This window comes from Mytilus trossulus, chromosome 7, assembly GCF_036588685.1.
Source record: "Mytilus trossulus isolate FHL-02 chromosome 7, PNRI_Mtr1.1.1.hap1, whole genome shotgun sequence".
Lineage (NCBI taxonomy): Eukaryota > Metazoa > Mollusca > Bivalvia > Mytilida > Mytilidae > Mytilus > Mytilus trossulus.
The window spans coordinates 73,947,809-73,971,553 of record NC_086379.1 but is presented as its reverse complement, the minus strand read 5'-3'; the positions used below and the strand labels follow the sequence as shown (position 1 = coordinate 73,971,553).

At 31.3% G+C, this 23,745-nt stretch overlaps 2 long non-coding RNA genes across 2 annotated transcripts; both read left to right on the top strand.

Annotated features, from left to right (window-relative positions):
* The first annotated feature begins 1,329 nt into the window (after positions 1-1,329).
* On the top strand, positions 1,330-2,852 carry LOC134725783 (uncharacterized). The gene is made up of 2 exons (XR_010108594.1): positions 1,330-1,619; positions 2,561-2,852. It is a non-coding gene; the product is annotated as an uncharacterized LOC134725783 (long non-coding RNA).
* A 9,814-nt stretch (positions 2,853-12,666) lies between these two features.
* On the top strand, positions 12,667-23,517 carry LOC134725782 (uncharacterized). Its single transcript, XR_010108593.1, has 5 exons — positions 12,667-12,749; positions 13,979-14,134; positions 15,228-15,326; positions 17,931-17,991; positions 21,913-23,517. It is a non-coding gene; the product is annotated as an uncharacterized LOC134725782 (long non-coding RNA).
* The last annotated feature ends 228 nt before the right edge of the window (positions 23,518-23,745 follow it).

The window sequence follows — 23,745 nt, the reverse complement described above, 5'->3', positions numbered from 1 at the left end:
GTGCTTCGTTTATGATATGCACAATACACCAAAGTGAGCGACTTAGGCTCTTTAGAGCCTCTAGTTTTAATATAAATAAAATGTTTGCAAAATTATAAATTATTCGAAAAACTCATAGTTTTCTTATCCCAGGCATATATTACCTTAGCCGTATTTGGCACAACGTTTTTGAATTTTGTGTCCTCAATGCTCTTCAACTTTTAACATATATTTCTAAATACTTTGATCTGAGCGTCACTAAGATAGACGAAACGCAAGACTGACGTATTAAATAATAATCCTGGTACCTTTGATAACTATTTACTAACCTAAGAAATTAAAAAAGATTGTGCAATGAAATAATAAAGACATTCAGTGGGAAAAAACTTCAAGTTGAAATGATGAGTATCAAATCAAGTGATTTCTCACTATATATTAACTGAATTAATAATAAACTATGATTCGCCAAAGTTAATAAAATAAAGTACTTATTTCTAGAAGTTATTCTATACTAATACTTACGTATAGATTATTTATTTACAATTAATGACCTTGTTTTCGCCTCAGTTCTTGTATTATTCAATAACAACACATTGATAATAGCGTTTAAAAATAGATAATTTAAATGACATGCACATAATTTCAGGTTTCTTTTATGCAAAGAAATAATTTCGGAATACCAAAGTAAAGATGACTTGCTGTATAAGAATTTCGTTTGATCCTCTAAAGAATGACTTATAAATAAAGGCAACAATAGTATACCGCTGTTCGAAAGTCATTGATCTGTTATTTTATTAATATGTTCAAAGCAATTTATTCGATTTATCATAATAGTTGGGGTACTTTTTCTTGAAATCGTTGAAGCACCTCTTTTCTTCGTTATCTTTAATTGTCACTTGTATGAAACTTGAATCTGTTATTGAATATAGAAAACAATATGTTCAGTTAATGTACAAATATGTGTGAAAGATAATCTTGCGTCAAATTTGCGTACGGAACATGTTGAATTTTTTTAGTATAGTGACTGACGAGCTCCCTTATTTTTCAGCTTTTCTGCATTACACCTGGTACAAAATTATTCTGAAAACTAGATGGACGTACTGTTATAAATAGCAACACTAAACAGCTTTGTGGAGAAGTTCTGCTAGACCATTAAATGATGCTTACATCAGTAATCATTGTATGTATAAAACCCACTTGTCACCTTAGGCCAACGACAACCCTTATTTCACCTCATTTGTACATTAATGAAAATGTTTTATTTTTAGATATTGAAAATTTTCAGACAAATGGTAACAAATATAACTGCGTCGTAATTGTATGGTGGAATCTAATATTCCACAGGTAAGTAATAGTAGTATTAACCGTTATATACATTCGATTTCCTAGATATTAGTACATGCATTTTCAGAAATTGAAACAAAAATATACCTCTAACCAAGTGGAGTCAAAATATATTCAAAGAAATTTTAACGATCCAATCGAATACCGTTATTTATATTTAGCTTCAAAATAGCATAACCCGACTATAAAAGCATACTCAGATCCTTCTGCGTCGCACTGCGCTAGTTGGATCACTTACGTTCTAACCAAGCATACAGACATCTCTTATTACTTTTTCTACCACAAAACAGAATCAGGTATGTACGTACTATAAAATATGTTTTTATTATTCATTACACAATAAGCTCGTCTTTAAAGATATATTCATAAACGTTTCTTAAAATTTAACATGGTTTATATTAACATAGTAAACAGACTAACATTTGGTTATCTTTACAAAGTTGTACCTTAAAGAATTGTTCTCTGTTTATGAGATATACAATAATCTAAGACCACAGTTTCTTTTAATGCGTCAGTCCGAATCATTAAACCTGAAAATGTTGGCATATTTAGTTATTCTATCCGTTCAAAGGTCAGAAACTAATTAGTGATCATTTAAAAAAAGTATGATAATTGGACTGTGAAATTTTCAAAACTGAATAAAATTAAGTAGAGTTGGTATGTTTGTAAATGAAACAACTATCACCTAGAGTTTGAATGAACTAGCTATAAGAAATTATGGGTTTTTATTCCGGACCAAAAAAAAATCAAGTGTATTGTTGTCATAAATCTGGGCCATTTAAAATACGAAACTGAATACACAAGAATGTAATAAACAACAGAATTTTCAGAAAATGCATCATGTCAAATGAAATATAAGCGATCGATAAACGAAGTATGAGCGTTAAAATAATGTATTATTGCATTCTTCGTACACACTTTAAATACATGGTTTCATAATACCAGCAATATTTAATACACAGTAAAACAATAAGAAAACCAAGGTCTAATTTGCATATTTTCAAATTGATTTGTTGTTAATTTGTAGAAAAGTAAAACATTATTTAAGTTATGAAATGAATGCATTTAAATACTGTCTATTGGATTGCATTGATTCTTGTTGATATTATGAAACTTCACTTGATGCTTTAAATAAATGTTATAATTAATTGTATAAGCAAAACATTGAATTTTCATTTTTGTTTGCTTATTTGGAAATTCTGGATACCAGTTCATACTTATCTCTAATCTTTTACAGTAGAAACATGTCTGGAAGAGGTCAAGGTCAAGCAAGTAACGACAACAAGTCTGCCCAGTGTAATCCAACAAGCACTAAATATGAAGGACATCAGTCTGGATATTCTGGAACCGGGACTAAGCCAGACCTGGACAACCACTCCAGCCAACTGAATCCAAACAACCAGGAATATAAAGGATCAAAATAAAACTGAACTTTTTCACGCATCTGGTTATTTAAACCTGTGCAAGACATTTTCTGTTTCAGTATTTTGGTAAATTAAAATATTCTAAATTAAACTTTACTACCTACATTTGTGTTTAAAACATCACTGCCATGCCAACGGGGTGTTTTAATGTAAGTTCCTACTGTCCAAATAATACTTAAGTTAATACTACTGTCTGTTGTAACATATCCTGTTTAAATGTCTGTTAGATTTTGTATTTTGTATTTGATTTTTCGTGTTTGGATAATCTTTTATTTAATATAGACTTCAAACTTATTTTAAGTCATTTTCATTTCCGGCAAAATGTAATTGTGAAATTGAGAATACAACGTTTTTATTCCCTTTATGTCAACAAGTTTCATGACATCTATTTTGTTACTATGTCAATTAACACTATATCGAATAAATAAAGGCAACAGTAGTTTACCGCTATTTGAAATCATAAATCGATTGAGAAAAAAACTAATCCAGATTACAAAGTAAAACTGAGGGAAACACATCAAATTAAAAATCATCAGAAGTAATTGCCAAGATAAGGAACATGTCTATACTCGTATTTTTCAAAGAAAAATAATAGCAGTCTGCAGAAAGTGTCAATACTAGGAATATGTCAAAGCTGGCAGTCAAACAAGAAAAACCCTAACTACTCTATTTAAGGGACATGACTGAATGTTTCAATGCTCGTAATGAAATTGCATAAACATGTATATGACAAAAGGCAACATTAGTTTTCGATGTTAAACTCTCATTGATTTGTTAAGACAAATGAAGGTCACAAACAAAATTTGAAGCAAAACAATACAGATCATAGCACACACGAAGGTTCTATGTCATAATCATGTAGCAACCCTTTTTGACTGCGCAAGGAACTGAGTCGAGACTTTGCCATTTTGGTATCTTATGTAGAAATTTATATATGAACCTTAAAAAAACTCGCTTGCCATCTTTATTGTTGAAAATCCTAGATCCGACTTTTATTGCTAAAAATATAAAACATTTTCTGACAAATGTTCCAAAAAAGTAAAATCACAAAAATACTGAATTCAAAAAAGAAAGTCCCTTATCAAATGGCAGAATCCAAAGCTCATGTTCCTGAATTGGTACAGGCATTTTGGTATGTAGAAAATTGTAAATTGGTTTTATAGCTAGATAAACCTCTCACTTGAGAGACACTCACATCCGAAAGAACTTTGCCATTTTACCACGAATGATTTCAAAAAAAGAATAAAGATAAGTTATGGGTATTATTAATCAACATCGATTGTTAATTTCATTACACTGATACATGTTCTTGCAATTTGATGTTAAACTTGATTCAATACAATGTTTATGTCCACTAGAATGCCGTTGTCTATATATGGCTGCTAGATAGTACGACACGACTAAATACAAACATATTAAACATTGATCTACGTCGCACTGCACCAAATTTATAACAGAGTATACATAATCCTTTAACCACTTCCACAACAAGAAAAATAATCTTGTATGTACAACTATTGAGTAAAATTGAGAATTAACTTATACAATAGCCGCATCTTAAACTATCCATCAATAAAAATAGTCTCAGAATTTAATACTATGTAGAATTACTTTGATATAGACTAATGTGTGTTTATATTAATATTAGCATATCAAAACGGTTGGTTCTTTGTATACCTGGTACATAAGACCTACTCTCTAATTGCACTCAGCAGAGATCTTGACAAGTGCTAGTTCAAAATCTTTTGACTTGCAACACTTTTAATGTCTGACATATGTTTTTACCATGTCAGTTGATGTCTAATACAAATTCATTTTATAGTATTTCAGTATATGACTTTTGAAAATGTAATTTTGGACTGCTAAATTGTGTCATTTATGCGAGTAAAAAAAAAGCCCTTTAAGGTAAGGTTTGCATAAAACCTGGATTTTTTTCTTAGTGGTATTATATCAATATGATACATCATTTTGTTCAGGAAGGACTACCCAATCATTTAAAGAAAAAAAATCGAAAATCGCCCGTCCCGTTTTTTCTGGTGAAAAGCTCAAAATTCCGATTTTTTACGATTTTTAGGGAAAATTCTATTTGAAATCTTCTGAAAAAATAATGTATGCGAGTGACTATTAAAAAATAAAACTAAATTATATATAAATATACTAAATAAATAAATGATTTGGAAAATACATTGAAGGTATAAAAAGTCATGAGAATTCCGAATGCAATTAGGTTATATCCGGGCACTCTGGTTCCAAACCTTGGTTCCATCTGGGTTTTCTGGTTCTGAACCTTGGTTCTTTGGTTCGAAACCATGGTAACTGGTTCAACATCCGGGTTGTTTGGTTAAGGCAACCCAACTTCTTGGTTCCATCTGGGTTCTATTCTAGATCATTCTAATGTTCCCGTTGAACATAACAGATGATAACCGCAAGTATCCGAATAAAAAGGTAAAGTAGGTGAAAGACGCTAAAATTATTTTATAACATAAAACATTTTAGCATCGACGGTAACGGAAGCTATAATTAAGGTATTTATCTTCTCGTTTTAATTATTTTGATAAGGAAACTAGATAAAACTAAAGCATCGTATATATTTTTAAAACAAACCGAAGTATACAGTACATCGAACATTCTTTAATTTATTTAATTCAGTCGTTTTTTTGTTTTTTTTCCCTTTACTCATCCCTTATTTACGTAAATATGTCTAAACAGTGGCGGATCCAATACTTTTCCTAAGGGGGGCCCGCTCCAGTCATGCTTCAATGATTCCCTATATAATCAACCAAATTTTTCCCACGAAAAAGGGGGGGGGGGCGCCTGTGCTAGAAGTTTTAAAACCATCCAATTAGGACATGTTGTTTATATGGCTAACGATATGTGCATCTAGCCACTTGACCAGTTGACGACTTGCATATATATTTGATTGCACATATTAATTATCAAGTTCGACTGAACTATAATATTTAATGGCTTTTTAATAATGTCAGATATGAAAGAAATACATGTGAAGCAAATCTTTTTGTTCAAAACAGAATGTTTAAAGACATATAAAGGAAACTGATGACCAATAAGTTTGTAAGCTTTAATTAGTTGGAAAAAAAGTTATAAAATATAATAAAATGTATAATTATGTACAATAAATTTGTCAAATTTGATACTCATTCATAGTCATTGTGAAGGACATGCATATAATCATTCGGCCAAAAATAAAGAAATCAAAATTAAGATTGAATATTGGTATAATAAAATCATGTGTACATGTGTAAATGACAGTGCTGCGGCTTATCGAACTTGAGAGATCTGTGTATACAGTATAGGGTAATGTGAATCGCATATAAGGTTCCTAACATTTGATTGAGTCAGACTTATTTAAGAGAAAGGACACGACAGAGTCAGCACTTCTTATGTTTTTAAAGGGACATGATAACTCTTGAACGGTAAAAGTGACACTTAAAAATTTCAAATTTGATTTTGTGTTGAGGTGGGGATCTCGCTTACATGTTCAACCTCGCCTTATTTGGTATGTATGTGCCTGTGGTAAGTCAAGAGCCTGTAATTCATTGAATGTCGTATTTATGTGTTACATACTTGTTTTTCGTTCATTTTTTGTACATAAATTTGTTCGTTTATTTTCTCGTTTGAATATTGTTTTACAATGTCATTTCAGTGCCTTTTATTGCTGACTATATGCAGTATTGACTTTGCTCATTGTTGAAAGCTGTTCATGACCTATAGTTGTTATTGTTTGTATCATCTGGTCTTTTGTGGAGAGTTCTCATTGGCACTCATGCCACATAAGGGGGAGGGTTGGGATCCAGCTAACATGTTTAACCCCGCCTTATTTTATATGCACGTGCCTATCTTGTTTTTCGTTTATTTTTTTTGTACATAAATTATACCGTTTGTTTTCTCGTTTGAATTGTTTTACATTCTCATGCCGGTGCCTTTCATAGCTGACTTTGCGGTATGAACCTTGCTCATTGTTGAAGACCGTGTGGGGACCTAGGCTACATTGAATAATTGTTTATTTCTGTGTCATTTAGTCTCTTGTGGAGAGTTCTCATTGGCACTCATGCACCAGCTTCTTTTATATATTGTGTATAAGTTTTGTAGTATTTGGTTGAGGCAAACTAAAGTTAGGGGAGCGAAACCCGTTTTTATGGGACGTTCCGGACAGACGGACTAGTGTAACTCTTTATGCCCCTAAATCATGGCGCCAACACAGAAGTTCTGACTATTGTGCTGGTGATACACATCCCACTAGGCATCATATTGGGTCCCGATGGCGTCACTGTTCATGAGTTTTAGATGTAAAAAGTTGTGGTACGAGTACCAATGATACAAATGTCAACCCGGAGCCTTGAGATAGGAAAACTGCTAAATCTATTGTCCGTTCTTTAACTTTAATATGCCTCAACCAAATGTTTTGAAACTTATTCACAATGCTCATGGTCACAAAACGGTCAAAATTACGCGAATCCTGCATCTATATGTGGAAGCTTACTCACTTTTTTCACAAGCAGGGGCATCTGTGGTTAATAGACATATTCTACATTTATTTCAGTAATCAGCTTATTTACTTCCTTTGAATTCTTCTTAAAATAGACTGAACTTACACATTTTTTTTCAGGATCTCGGTGCAGTTTGGTAACAGACAGTGATATGTCAAGTTAAATGTGATCAACTTAACAAAGTGTTTCACTAGATTGAGCTCTCTGTCTAAGTGTACTTAAAAGGTTCTTAGCATTGAGTTCAGTTTATTGATATGCGTATACCTTCTGTGTGAATTTTTATGATGTAAAAGCAGACTATCCATACCTACATGTCCATGAAATGAAATATAAGGTAAAATGATTGAAACATTTTGCTTGATCTATCACAACTGGCAGCACACGATGCTACTGAAGCAGTAAATGTTCTTACTTGATATTCACGGAAATTAAAGGATTTAGTTTCATCTGTACCAAACAATCTTAAAAATTGAGAATGGATATGTGGAATGTGTAAAAGAGACAATAATCATTTCAAAAAAGCAGAAAACAGTCAAAGGCCACTAAATGGTACTCATAGCTGACTATGCGGTATTGAATTTGCTCATTGTTGAAGGCCGTACGGTGACCTTAAGTTGTTAATGTCTGTGTCATTTTGGTCTTTTGTGGATAGTTGTCTCATTGGCAATCATATCACATCTTCTTTTTTATATCTTCAACAAAGCGAGAAAATCCCTCGCCTAGAGGCGGGCTTCAGATGGCCCTTGACAAAATGTGTACCAGTTTAAACTCCAAATCATAAAATAAACTTACAATTAAAAACATACAAGACTAACAAAAAACCAGAGACTCCTGACTTGACGTCAAGGAAATCATACCAAAAGACACATCCAATTTGCAAAGGTCAAGAGTCAAAAAGTCATAGTCTGGTCAAAAGATCCGTGTCAAAAAAAACCACAAAGCGGATTTTGAGAAAAGGGTCATCGTGGTACACAAAACTAACAATATATCTTAGAAGATGAGGTACGAGTGCCAATCATACAGTTAATTCTCCATTTAATTCAAACAAAATATACAAGTTTTACATTGAGGGCAAATGTCAAGCTCACATGAAGTTTCTCGTGCCAATAGACTTATCATCTTATGACAATACATCTACATGCCACATATTCACATATTCAGAAGCAAGGTCAATTGAAAATTATTTTTGAAGTCAAGGTAATATACCGAGGAACACATTGCAATATGATGACACACCCAACGTGCATACATGTAGGTCAGGATTCAAAAAGTCAAAGTCTGATCAAATGATCCATGTAAAAAATACACACAGCAGTCTTGCACGAAAGCTCATCATGGTACACGAAACAATGTCTTATGTCATGATGCACTACACATGCAAAATATAGAAAACCTAGGCCAGAGACAGAAACACAAGAACATATAACTAAACTCAAATGAATGGTACTTGTATTGCAGGTCACTACAATTGCCTTCAACAAAGAATAAAAACTCGCGCAACAATGCAAAGTTAAACCCGTCTTTCACCAAAGTTTGAGCACGATTCTTTGCATTGATTATCTTACCACATAAAACTGAGAATCGAGTCGTGCAGTTATGTCAATAAATTAAAACGGTAAGATTAGACATTAAAAACTAGGGTTTACCATTAATTTTTAACCCAACCATATGATAGTACTAAGGTAAATTAACTTATTGAAAAACATGATACAGTCATGAAATTGAATATTTGAAATAGTACGACCAGAACAATACAAGACAGAGTTGTAAACAAAAATAAGTAATGATACATATCGAATTTTTAATCCCAATGCACAAATTAGGAACCGTAGTTTTCATTCAATTTATTTATCTGAAATGTACGCTTGGGTTAAACAAAGGAAATTAACACTGTATATTTGTATAAACGATCAATCTTGTAAAGCATGTATAAATAATTGTGGTCCATTCATTAATAATAAATTTTAATTAAAGATATCATTGAAAAATTCTTAAAAACAAGATTTTTGTATTTTTGGGTTTAAAAAATCCCGTTGCCATGGCATCAAAAAGCCAAAAATATCTCTTTTCTGGGTCCACCGTTTTTGTAAAAAACTGCGATCTTAAGGAATTACCTATTTTCATTATAATGAGGTAATAAAATTGGTATGTCCCCGAACTCGTTTTACGGAAATGGCCGTTATATGTGTATATCTTGTCATTTCTGTAAAACACCAAAAAAAAATTTGTGTTGCTCTGCAAAGAACAAAGTGATCTTTAATAACATCTTTTTAAAAAGGATCATTTTGTCTTGTAACACTTTGGGATTGACCATAATCAATAAGAGAAAACAGTGATTAACTTAGAAATGACATCAAAAGAAGGATAAACAACTTATTTCAAATAGTTTGGGGGTGGGGGGATACAAGTTGCTGCAAGTTTTGTTAATTTGACATCGATTTTACATATGTCCATATCGGTTAATCAATGTTCCCAAATTAAGTTACGAGGGGTCAGTGAACTAACTTTGTGAATTAAGTTATTTTTTTTTTATCCTACATTAAACTTTTGATGTGGTCTCTTACTTTTTATGCCCACAACTATCAGTCGAAAGGGGAGGTGTCATACTTGTGCATTACTTCATGTACAAGACTCTGATTTTGAAGGAAACACTTAATATATACTTTCCGTACTTCCGTTAGTTTTCTCGTTTGAATTGTTTTACATTGTCTTATCGGGGCTATTTATAGCTACTGTGCGGTATGAGCTTTGCTCATTGTTGAAGGCCGTACGGTTACCTATAGTTGTTTATGTCTCATTGGCAATCATACCACATCTTCTTTTTTATATTCAAACAGTAATATTTTAAATCTTAGAAAAGCATTCAAATTGCCATTAAAGTAATGAAAATTGCTTCATTGCACAATGTTTGGTAAATTGTTTGTTTGCAGCAATTGGATGAGATGTTAGAGCTTGGAATAAATGGATAATGCGTCCATGGGACACTGATGATGCCCCCTCTTACATAAACACGAAACATAAAGCATTCCGTATTAATTTTATACCATTTGGTAAAAGCAAACTAAAGTTGAAGAACAGAAACGAAAAATTCAGAAAACGACCTCATGAAGTAACTTCGAGCGTCGTCACTACTTTATTATGATCTCTTATATACGGAGAAAGACTAAAAAACTAACAATTTCCCGAATTTTATAGTGAGTCCGTGCATGTGTAGACACATATTACTATCCTTGTTTTAGATAAATTGATTCAACGGTTGACTGATATGCATAGAAGTTTTTTTTATTAGAGTTTGTAAAATGTCCAGTGGCAAATACTTCAGGCATGTTCAGGACGACACAATACAATAGTTGTGTCTTAATGCATCCATAAAAAATTATTATTAAAACACTCCGTCAGTTGTAAAAGTGATTGATAAAAATAAAATACATTTCGAATGATGTAAACGTGTGGGTTCTGTGCATATTTGAGGAAAAGACCAAGTTCAACATTCTGTCATTCGTAAAAATTATGCAATAAAAATAACTGAAAATTTATATATGAATCCTCTATAAGTAAAACACATGGCGCATTATGTAAATTTATTAACTAAATTGACTAAAAGTGTCATAAAAATGTGCCATTTTTCATTCAAGTCTGCGTTTCTATAATTTGTATTCATGCTATAAAAAAATCGGAAACGGCGTGCATCAGACTTACAAATTCAATAAAAAGACAGCTTAACAGTCAGTGAAAAAGTTATCGGGGTTCTTGAAGCAGAATAAACAACACTTCTATATTGTGAAAGGACAAGACGGGGACAAGCCATAAAACACAATATATTAAACCGATTTATATTGAAATCATCTTTCCATACATTAGTTTTTGTTTTCAACTAGAACTGTAAAGGTGACGACATCAAAATTCAAATCTATTCTGTGGTTTTTGTGGCAAAAAGCATTGTGCATAAGTTTTATATATCAGTTGGTTGAGAAAGACTAAAGTTAGAGTATGGAAACCAATTTTGTAAAAACGGACGTACACTATGATACATGTACGTACATTTGGATCAACGTACAAACAGACAAGGATATAACTTAATGCCCCTTTGCTACGGCGGGGGCATAAAAATGTACATTTATGAAATAAAATAAAACTCCGCGAAACTTCATGAATTGTTTTTGCACAAGACCGTTATGGCTGAACGTGACGTCATATAAATGAAAACTAACAAACTGACGGTCATAACGTTACTTGTATGATTCAAATTTTGATAAAATTTCATCAAAACGACAATTTTGAGGTAGGTGTTGTTTTATTTTCGATAATATTGTAGTTATCAAACATTGGTTAATCAAAGCAATTCAAAATGGCGGGTCCCTCCTTTTTTCAATTATTTGAATTCGAGTTATCTCCCTGTGTACGCAAACCTTACCTTAAGACCACCCGATGCAACCCATGTCATCCTATTAAATAGATCTTATGTTAGTGGGGTTACGTTGTTCAATAGAGGGTATGGTATACCATGTTAACACATGTTATGGGGTTATTCTATTGAAGTAGAGCCGGTAACATAGTGTTATAACCATGGTAGTATATGGTATGAGGTTATCTTATTCAAGTAAAATAACACAGCAATGATACAAATTTAGCATATAGTATGGAGTTATACTATTCAATTAGGGTAACACAGAAATTATACAATGTTAGCATATATAGGATATAGTATGGGGTTATCTTATTGAAAGTAAATTACACGGATATTTTGGCATGACACAGAGGCTGACTATTGGCCAATCATTGTCTTTCTTGTATAATCATTTATAAAAAAAACTCATTACCCAAAACGTTCAAAAGCCACATGTACACAGAGAGCCTAGAGGTAATTGTTATATATTTATTGACCAAACTATTATATTTTGTCATGATATGACTAATCATGCTGCATCATGTAAAATAAAGATTCAAGTAAGTTGAGAATTAAAGCCGATACTTGTAAACACTGAATTATACATTTCTTGAAATTACCGTCTACGATTTTTTCCCCAATAATTCCCATCCCTCGCCTCGTCCCTTGTTGAGACATATAACACATTTTATTATAGAATATTAAACGAGTGTCTTTAAATTTAAACTGCCTGGGACACATTTAATTGCCCTACAATTAAAATTTTATGAAGAACTATATGAACCAAAACCCATTCGCATATTATGCCAGTATTGTCCGTCGATGTCATGAAAAATTGTGTTACATTTGATAAACATAAATACTTGTCAAACGTTTATATTGATTAAAGAAGTAGTTTTCAACTGCAAAACACGCTCGAGAAAAACACGCAACCTCTCGGTCAGCCACAGTAGTACAGTCCGGAATTGTTTCATACGTTTGGACCGGAAGTTGTGAAATTTATTTACCGTTTAGTCACTTTCACTTTCACTTTCCCTTTGACTCGTAAAGATTCTGGCCTAGCAAGTGGCACAGTTCATAACAGGAGACAGACCCTGCTCTCATGAGGTTTATCACATACGGAAATGTTGTTAATATAGATTTTGTTGCATCAACACTTGCAGAATTATGTTGCATGAATAGTTGCCATTATTGGCATTAAAACTTAATTTTATATAATTAGTGTTCATCTGGGTTGAATCCTAGTCCAAATAATTATGACGTCTGGCAAGGCTATTTTAATTTTTTTCTGGGACGGTTGTAGGAAGGCGTCCCAGAAAGAAAAAAAAATAGCCTTGCCAAACGTCATAATTATTTGGACTAGGTTGAATCCCTTACTGTACACCATGCGACTAGTCCTATAATGCAAGGTAATGGTTATATAATAGTGGTTTGATTCCACCAGTGTACTTTATCCGGAGGAAGAAATTTCCTAGTGATTTTTATCCACCAACAAACATTCACTAGTTTTTTTTTTATCCAGATCCAGCGAAAAACATCCACCAGGGTCATTGACATTATAAGGTTCTAAAATGTGTTCTTTTTTAAAGGGAAATATATATATAAAATGGGGCTTGATATTTTTTGGTGTATTTGAAACCTGCATTGTTGATTGATGTAAACAACTATGTTTTCATCCAATCCAAGGAATGTTCACACTAGTGTTTTGGAACCAGGAATTATTACACTAATGATTTTATACTGGAATGATTGCTCTAGTTATGGATGCTCCTGTAATTGAAACTTTCTGTAAGAACAATAAAATTGATAATGGAAATGGGGAAAGTGCCGAAGAGACAACAATTCGACCATAGAACAGACAACAGCAGAAGATCACCAATAGGTAGGTCTTCAATGCAGCGAGAAACTGCTGCTCACAGAGGCGTCCTTCAGCTGGCCCCTAAACAAATATATATACTAGTTATGTGATAATGGACGGCATACTTAACTCTAAATTATACACAAGAAACTAAAATTAAAAAGCATACAAGACTAACAAAGGCCAGAGGCTCCTGACTTGGGACAGGCGCAAAAATGTGGCAGGGTTAAACATGTTTTTTTTATATCTTAACCCTCCCCTATACCTCTAGCCAATGTAGAAAAGTAAACGCATAACAATAAGCACAGTAAAATTCAGTTCAAGTAAGTCTGAATATAATTTATTAAGGGGGGATAATTGGAGACTCATTGTAGTATCTATTAAGCAAAACTCCCAATGTTAATGGGTTTTAATGAAACTTGATACTTTGCATGTAAAACAAATAGAAGATATATTGAAATTTCTTTATTTATTGTAGAATGAAAAGAATCTGCTCAACTAAAAAGCCACCAAAGATCAGATAGTTTATGCCCGAAACAGACCACATACTAGACTGGAAGATTCAACATCCAGTAAAAAGAGGAAAATGGCATTGATTCAGTTTCAATACACACACCTACTTTTTCCTTACAAGGTTATATGAGATGTTAATAATACTCTTAAGCAAAATTGATTATACATTGTTATAAGTATGTTTGAGACAGGTTACAGGTATATCCTTGCTTAAATAATTGATTATTTTTTTTACTGAATCACCAGTTTACGTTAACATGGGGAACTATGTTCACCTTTTTTTACATTTTTAGAACATACATGTATACTGATGTACAAAGGCAATTTCAATCTATGGAATTACTGGTTCACATGTACCATATATACAGTTTTTTCATGATTTGAATGTGAATAGCTATATCAAGAATTGAATTATTTTCTGCTGACATAATAGGAAGGGGTTTAGTTGATTCAGGATATTAACTTATTATAAAAGACATTTTTGTTTTATTGTACTGTTCTTAACAATTGATTAAAAAGGTTAATACTCAATATGCAGATTCCCAATTTACCTTTTAATTTCATGTGTATCCTTCAGCCTTACTAGAGTATAGTATAACAATATGATTTTGAAAAAAAATGTGTCCTTCACATGGAAATATAGATTCTTACATTGATACCAGTGGATTATCGGATTTATCCAATCGAGATAATTAAATTATCAATTTTAAAGTCCGAGCCGCCTTATATGGCAATTAACCATATAAAGTTATAAAGGAAGATTAAATCCGATAATCCACGAGTAACTATGTAAGAATCTGTTTCTCTAATGATTAAAAAGACATTTTCTTTTTTTGGTAACCGAAAATCCCCTTCGAGTGCCTTTCACATTGCACGAAGTTGTCAACTTCATTAACACCTGTTATCATATTTTGATTCATTCAGTTAGCTTAAAAGAAAATGACCCTCAAAATAATCCAATGATCTTTTGAGATCACCAGCAACCACACGTTGATTAAATTTTTTTATACAATGGGTTCGGAAAGGGATAAATTTCCATAGAGTTAGAGAATAACTTATAATGTTCTAGACAAAATAATATTCTTGACACTGTGTTTTGTAGCGCAAGTTTAATGTAGGGTTTTCTACATACTGTAGTTAAATTAGGTATTTGTTTTCACTTATAGTTAATTTATGTGATAACTAAAATCTCCATTTTAACTTTCTTTTTATAGGGATCTATATACCAGAAGAGTTAGTCTATGTGCTCAAAAGAAAAGACAAAGATTGTGATCAAGCTTTTTTCAGTCCTATTTCTGATGTTGATATGAAAGGTATGCTTTTCTCTTGTGATGACTAACGTAATTTTTCTGGCTACATTAACAAATTTTTAATCATGCTTATTGTGAAGCACAGAAAGTTCTTACTTAAAAGAACAATTAACAGGCTATTATTTGAACTTGGAATTATTTTTAATTATGGAATTTGTGTAATTTCTTGTGTTTAAATATTTTTGATAAATTCCATGTTTATTTGGTATTACATGTATAATCTTTTGAGCAGTTTAAATAACCCTTTCCATATAATGTATTTTGGTTAGATAGTGTTGTGTGCACGGCACAGTACATTCAATTGAAAATAAACTATTTTCTTTGTAATAGAAAGTACAGAGAGGGTGGTAAAGGGGGGCATTGAACACGGAAACACATGAAATAAACATCGCAAACACGTTGCACGGAAAATAAAAATCTGAAAAAACGAAGCACAAGAAATAAAATAGTAAATATTAATGTAAAAAGTTAAGTTATTTATTAATCAGCCCTTCTTTGAGATCATCTAGTCATTATATAATGGATATTATGACCCTGCAGTCACCTTTTAGCGTCCGCTATAGTTGCAACTGATTTGAGAGAAAAATATTATTCATAATAATTAATTTGGTAGCCGTTTGAAATATTCTGGAAACTCATAATTTAAAACAATCTGCGGACTGACTTTGAATTTAGTCCTGGTTTACTTTTAATCAAATGTGAGAAAAGCACGAGAAATTAAGAGTACCAACACGAAACACGGAAAATAAATAAAGGAAAACACGAGGCACGCATGTTGAACCAAACATGAGAAAACGAGAATAAAACGTTAAAACACGAAAACACGTGTAATTAAAAGGCCCAAAACGTTGCACGGAAATAACCCTCTACCACCCTCTACAGAATAATCATGGGATTTATTAAAAAATTCAATAACAAGAAATCAAGCAAATTCCATAATCAAAAATAATTCCAAGTTCAAATAATAGCCTGTTAATTGATGGTATTATATGTAGTAAAACTTTCAGAGGATAATACAGTCTTTATAATTATGGGTGAGACTTTTCCAGTTTTATAGAAAAGTAGAAAAAGTCTGTTTACCATATAATGTAGTTGACAACATCATATCACCATTCATATTAAATTATAATCGTAAAGGGAGGAATGATACTTTATAAAAAAAAAAGAAGATGTGGTTTGGTTATCAAAGAGACAACTCTCAATTTACGGCCAAATGTACTGTAGTCTACAATTTCTAAAAGTAAATATTGACATCATATAAATGCAAATCCTCTGAGAAAAACTTATTTATAAGGATTTGGTATTGTAAGGAATTTAATGTGATTCTTTAAAAATCCCAAATGTTCAAAAACTCCCAAAGTTTAGGAAGGAGTGCAATGTGTATGTTTATATTAATGTGAAATTTGGCACATTTTTTGTTGTTGAGATTTGTTTTGTTTAAGCCCCAAAACACTTAGGCCAATGGCATTTTGCACAGTTGTTTTGCCTATTATAGTTTGTTGACATTTGTCTCATTATTTTTTAGGCTAACTAAATGTTGAAAAATGTAAAGGGCCATATTGATTAAACCTGTCTGTCCCACTGTCTGTTTTTCCCTATAAGAATACATTGTTTTTCTCGGCTTTCTCCTACTACAGTGTTTGAGATACAACTCAAATAGTAGGATGTTTCTTCACATAATAAGAGTATGCATGTCCACAGGATTTTTATTTTTTTTCAAAAATAAAGTAATTTTGGATCTATAAGCACACACAAACATCAAAGGATCAGGGCTTTATTGCATTTTTTCAGAACTTAAAGTCACATGTGCAGTAAGGCTATCAACACAGAGCAAAAAAAAAATCACTGCAAGTATAAGACAGCCCTGAGCATTGGTTTGAGCAGAAATTTGGCTAAAAAAATCAGATAGACTTTGCTCATTGTTGAAGGCTGTACGGTGACCTATAGTTGTTAATGTCTGTGTCATTTTGGTCTTTTGTGGATAGTTGTCTCATTGGCAATCATACCACATCTTCTTTTTTATATTTGTATAAACATGTACCACCACCAAATTGGGCCAGACAAATAAATATACTTCAAAGTAGAAAGTATTTAAACAAAATAGTTTGTAGGCCTAATAAGGTGTAAATATCAAAATATATGGTAATTGAGTTTTATTTGAAAGGTGGGTATAGGACTGGTGATCCTTGTAGAACACATTGAAATGTACAAATGAATTCTAAAATTGGGAGCACATATTGCATGTTTCTCAGAAGGGTCTGGTTTGGTGTATCTAAAGTTTGGGTAACCAGCACAGTCTGATGTGTAAATGACCTTCTGCTGTTGTTTGTTCTATGGCCGGGTTGTTATCTCTTTGACACATTCCACATTTCCATTCTCAATTTTATCATATTAACAACTAATGTATCTTTCTCAATCAAGTTTCTCTAAAACTATATGAGATATCTTATAAACTATATGAGATATCTTATAAACTATATGAGATATCTTATAAACTATATGAGACATCTTATAAACTATATGAGATATCTTATAAAATATTCAAGACTACTGTATTTACTTTTACATACATGATAAAAATATATTTCTATATGTTTATTGTTTCAGGGTGTAATAAAGTAACAACAGAGAAGGTTTTAGCAAGCAGGTGCTGTAAGAACTTCAAAAGGTTAATATTACAACTTTCTGGTGATGTTGAAAGACATCCAGAACCTACAATGGTATCAATCCCCCCCCCCCCCAAAAAAAAAATTTAAAAAAATGCTATGTTTGAAGTATCTTTAGGATTAGTTGCTCTGAAAAACAAATACTTTAATTTAACAACTTAATTTAAATCCATTCAATTAAGGCATATTTCATTGAAAATTTATGTTTTATTGACCAATAGAAAACTGGTTAGTACTTTGGTCAAGTAAGGCAGACTGGTGCTACAAACAGTTTCCATGGAATAACTTATGAAACATTTAATAAACTCAGAAATGACACAATTTAAATGCATGTACAAATAATTGTCTTCTCACAGTTCTTGTTATAGACCAGGTTATGGGACGTATTATGGTAAACTGTTGTCTGTCCGTTCGTCGTTAACATGGTGGACATTTACTCAAAAACGCTTAAACCAATTTGCATAATTCTTTGGTAAATAGTTTATATCAATTGACGTGAGCTCCCTTTTTTTTTTTATAATTTTTAGATTTTAATTCTGAGTTATGGGGTATTTTTCATTTAAAAAAGGGGGATTTTCAGTTTCCTGACAATAACTCAAAAATGCTTTCAGCAGTTCTCATGAAACTTTGACATAAGCTCCCTTTCGATTTTTGTGAATTTTAAATTATATGTTTCCCAGTTACAGGGTTTTATTCATAAAAAAAGGGAATTTTCTAGTTTTTAAACAATAACTCAAAAATGCTTTCAGCAGTTCTCATGAAACTTTGGTGAATTATAAATATTGATGTAAGCTCCCTTTAGAATTTTATAAATTTTAGATTTTATAGTTCAGAGTTATTGGGTTTAATTCATTACAAAAGGGGGAATTTTCCAGTTTTTGGACAATAACCCAAAAAAGCTTTCAGCAATTCTCATGAAACTTTGGTGAAGAGCTCTTACTAGTAGTGTTTTATTTTTCTGGATCCAAAAAAAAAAAAAAATGAAATAATTCTGATATAATTCTTTCTCTGTACTGTATGCTAAATCTATTGAAGATAATTGTTTAAATTGACTCCTGACATGATATAATCTTGTTTTAAAAAAGCCACAAAGTTTTTGGAGTGAATATATGAATCACTCTGTCTGTCTGTCTGTCCATATGTCTTGTAAACTTAACTCTCAGTAATGTATGTACCAAAAAGATGAAACTTTACGCAGTCTGACATATTTCAAGGGAGATAATTGAATTTACTTAGTTTAATATTGCAATTTACTTAGTTTAATATCTGTCTGTTTATCTGTCCATATGTCTTGTAAACTTAACTATCTGTAATGTATGTACCAAAAAGATGAAACGTTACGCAGTCTGACATATTTCAAGGGAGATAATTGAATTTACTTAGTTTAATATTGCAATTTACTTAGTTTAATATCACTCTGTCTGTCTGTCTGTCCATATGTCTTGTAAACTTAACTATCTGTAATGTATGTACCAAAAAGATGAAACTTTACGCAGTCTGACATATTTCAAGGGAGATAATTGAATTTATAAGTTTAATATTGCAATTTACTTAGTTTAATATCTGTCTGTTTGTCTGTCCATATGTCTTGTAACTTAACTATCTGTAATGTATGTACCAAAAAGATGAAACTTTACGCAGTCTGAAATATTTCAAGGGAGATAATTGAATTTACTTAGTTTAATATTGCAATTTACTTAGTTTAATATCTGTCTGTTTATCTGTCCATATGTCTTGTAAACTTAACTATCTGTAATGTATGTACCAAAAAGATGAAACTTTACGCAGTCTGACATATTTCAAGGGAGATAATTGAATTTACTTAGTTTAATATTGCAATTTACTTAGTTTTATATCACTCTGTCTGTCTGTCTGTCCATATGTCTTGTAAACTTAACTCTCAGTAATGTATGTACCAAAAAGATGAAACTTTACACAGTCTGAAATATTTCAAGGGAGATAATTGAATTTATAAGTTTAATATTGCAATTTACTTAGTTTAATATCACTCTGTCTGTCTGTCTGTCCATATGTCTTGTAACTTTACTATCTGTAATGTATGTACCAAAAAGATGAAACTTTACACAGTCTGAAATATTTCAAGGGAGATAATTGAATTTACTTAGTTTAATATTGAAATTGACTTAGTTTAATATTGCAACATATGGCAACAGGTATTGTAAGTGCAACTCAAATACTCACCTAGTCCCATTATTCCCATTGATTGATTTTGAAACTTAACACTGTTGCAGTACACAACCTTAGACTGAGCATGTAGGAAAATAGTCCAGATCCAATAATTTTCAAGGGAGATAATTGAACCTACTTAGTTTAAATTTGCAATAAGTGGCAACAGGACCTGTAAGTGCAACTATGTTTAATTAGCTTGATGGATATTGATGAAAATTTACAGTTGACTGACACCACCAGAGAGTGTATATGAAGGAAATAACCCTGGTCTGAAATATTTTAAGGGGGAAATATATCTTAATTGTTTTCTATTGCAACAGTGTCTATTAAGATAAGTGGACGTTCTCCTTATCTGCTTTATCGATATTGTTGAAATTTAATACAGTTGCAGTACACCGCCTGGGAATGTGTATGAAGGAAAATCATATTGGTCTGAAATATTTCAGAGGATGAATTGGAATAGGGGGTGGGGTTTCCTTTAGTGGGTTTACTTAAAGTTTTATGCAATACTCTCAGAATGCTAAATACTATCCATGCTGTTCTGTGCTTACTGTTGTTTCAAACTAGAATCACGAAAGTCCTTGTTAATATTATTTTTATTTACATATGTTACGAAGTTTAATAAGATATCCAGTGATCCACAAAAGTACAGATAAATTAGGAGTCTAACATATCTTAATGTTTTAGTAACTAGAATACAAGTTTTTATTATTGCGATACTGGCCCGGTAGCATTACATTTGAATTTAATTAGAGAATTACTTTTTATAAGAACATTTGAAACATCAAATAAAAAAAGGAGGCCACAGCCATATGTTCTTTAAAAATAAATACAAAACACAAGTTGTCCTATAAAAATCTATGTAATTATCTGCCCTTGATTTTATTAGGATATAATATTTTTAATTTAAATATGCTTAATCACACTTAAAGTCATAAGAAACCTCAAATTAAAAAAAATGATGCATATGTTTTTTATAACTAAATGGATAGTTTTCATTATACACTTTATGTACATATACTTTTTTCTGATGACAATTCTTTAATTTGTCCACATTTAGATGAAGTTTACTTATTTTTATTTGCTTGCTTCCAGCAAGCAATTCATCAAAATATTTTCCGTATGCATAGTGACCTGAGCATAACCCTCCTCGTAAAAATCGGGTGATCGCAATACGCATGAATCTGTCACTAAAGTAAACAATTATGTGATTGTACATGTTAAACACGTGCTCAATACGCATGCTTTTTGTTATTTATTTACTATAAGGTGACAATCGGTAAACTTCGACTTTAAAACACGGCATTTAATGAGCAGCCATATTTGTTAAATCATAACAGACAAAGAGAAGAAAAAATGACGATAAAACCATACATTTGCGTAAAAAATGATAAAATCGTGCACAGAGGACTTAGTTTATGATATATACATGCATGGGTTCAAGAATTGGATAAAAATTATTTTTCACCACTTACTCGTTTCATATGACTTTAATTTTTTGATAGCTTGATCTAGTTTTCAAGCTTAAGATGTTCCAGTGGTATAATGTTGCATTATACTTAAAGAGAAGAAGACATCATTCCAACATGACTTTAATATATTCTTTGGAATAACCAGTTATCTGGAATGTGATCTGAACAGTTCACACTTTTCTTTCCATTTAATAATGAATGTCTATTTCGATAATTGAACCATTTTTTTGTGAATTTTATATGAAAGCAATTCTATTTTAGGTTTATCAAGACTTCTCAGTGCTTGCCAAACAAGTGTCAAAGAGTGAATGGCAAGAATGGCTTTAAAGAACGGAGAAGACATGTTTTATTGCACTTAGTTTTAAGCTTCTGTTTGATATTTTACCACTACGATAGAGTTATGTAAATTTATTTTATGTATTGTTCTAATGTATCAATCTGTTTTGTAATTACTCCTTTTTAAATATGTTGTTATTGTTTTTATACCTTTTCCTACTATAAAAGGTTTTTATTAAGCCTTATGTTACTTTGGTTTTTTATTTCATAGGATTAAGATGTCATTCTTGAAAACCTTGTTAGTATGAACTGTGTTTTTTTATATCTTAATGTGTGTAGTATTAATCCACCCCAATTATATTTAGTTATGAAAAAATATATACCATAAGGACTGTCCACTTATAATGAATGCCTCTCTGAAAAGATTAGTGAAGCTTGGAATAAATAAATATAAATTATTAAAATATAACTAAATTATGAAGACTCCATACAAAAAAACTTTGGAAAGTGTCACAACAGTAAAAAAAATTAGAGTATAATTTAGGTTAGTTCTGAATCTTATTTTTTTATTGGGATTTTCTTCATTGCATAGAGGATGTGTTTATCTTATAAAATTGATATACAGTACCTGGCCAAAAGTATTCGTCACCTGCATTTTTTTTTGCTATTATTTCATATAAAAACATATTTTTTCAAAAATATGTTTTAGGGACATTTTTGTTTTGATTTTAAGCAACTTGGTACCAATAGAAGCAGAATTGTCACAGGTTTATTTTTTTATTGGATACATTGTCTTAGTGGATAATTTTCATTTTTTCACAAGATAAACACAAATATTATTTTCTGTTCAGAAATTTGCTATGTATTCAACCAAATTAAATTATAAAAATGTATTGTATGTGTTCATATCAAGACAAAACTAAAACCAAATAAACAAACAAACTTCAGACAATTCTACATCTTTTAAGGCCTTGTTGATTAAAATCCAACCATAAATGCCCTAAAAATATTTTTTTGGAAAAAATGTGTTTTTGTATGAAATAATAGCAAAAAACGCAGGTGACGAATACCTCAAGATGTGATTTTTATATGTCGTAAATACATGTACAAAAAAACATACATATAAATGATTATGATATGCTAATACTTCATTATTGCAAATAATTTTATTTTAAATTATGATGAATATATAAACTGGATTGACTATTCATATTTATGCTTGTTGATTGTTGACATTACGTGTTGAAAAACAAAAAGAGTCCTAGGACTAAGAGTAACAAGCCTCAGTCAAAAAGTTACAACATTGTCTTTTTGTAAGATTAATTGGTTGTTCATTATTAATTTTTGAAACTGGTAAATTTGTTGATAAATTTGTTTGGTCTATAATAGATTAAAATATATATCTAAAGATATCTATTGAAATCGTCTTCCTATTAAAAAAAATCTCTCAAAAACACTTTGTGCCCTCTATAAATGCTCACAATTTTTAGATAGGTAACTTGTTTGTCTATTTTATTTTGTACCATAATATTATGCATGAAAAATATCAATTGTGCTTTATGCATGTCACTAATGTATAGATAAATTTAGAAAATTTAAAGTTTTACAATAAAGAATAAAATTAATTAAACAGGTTTGATTGATTTGATTTTATCCAATATGTATATTGAAAGGAAGGCTGTTCCAGTAATATATATAGAGTTTAAATACAACTTGCATCATATAGAAAATCAAACAGCAAAAGATAGAAAACAGAGAAAAAATTGCTTCAACAGGGTTGTATTATCATATTTGAAGATCATTTCCTGTTTACGGAAG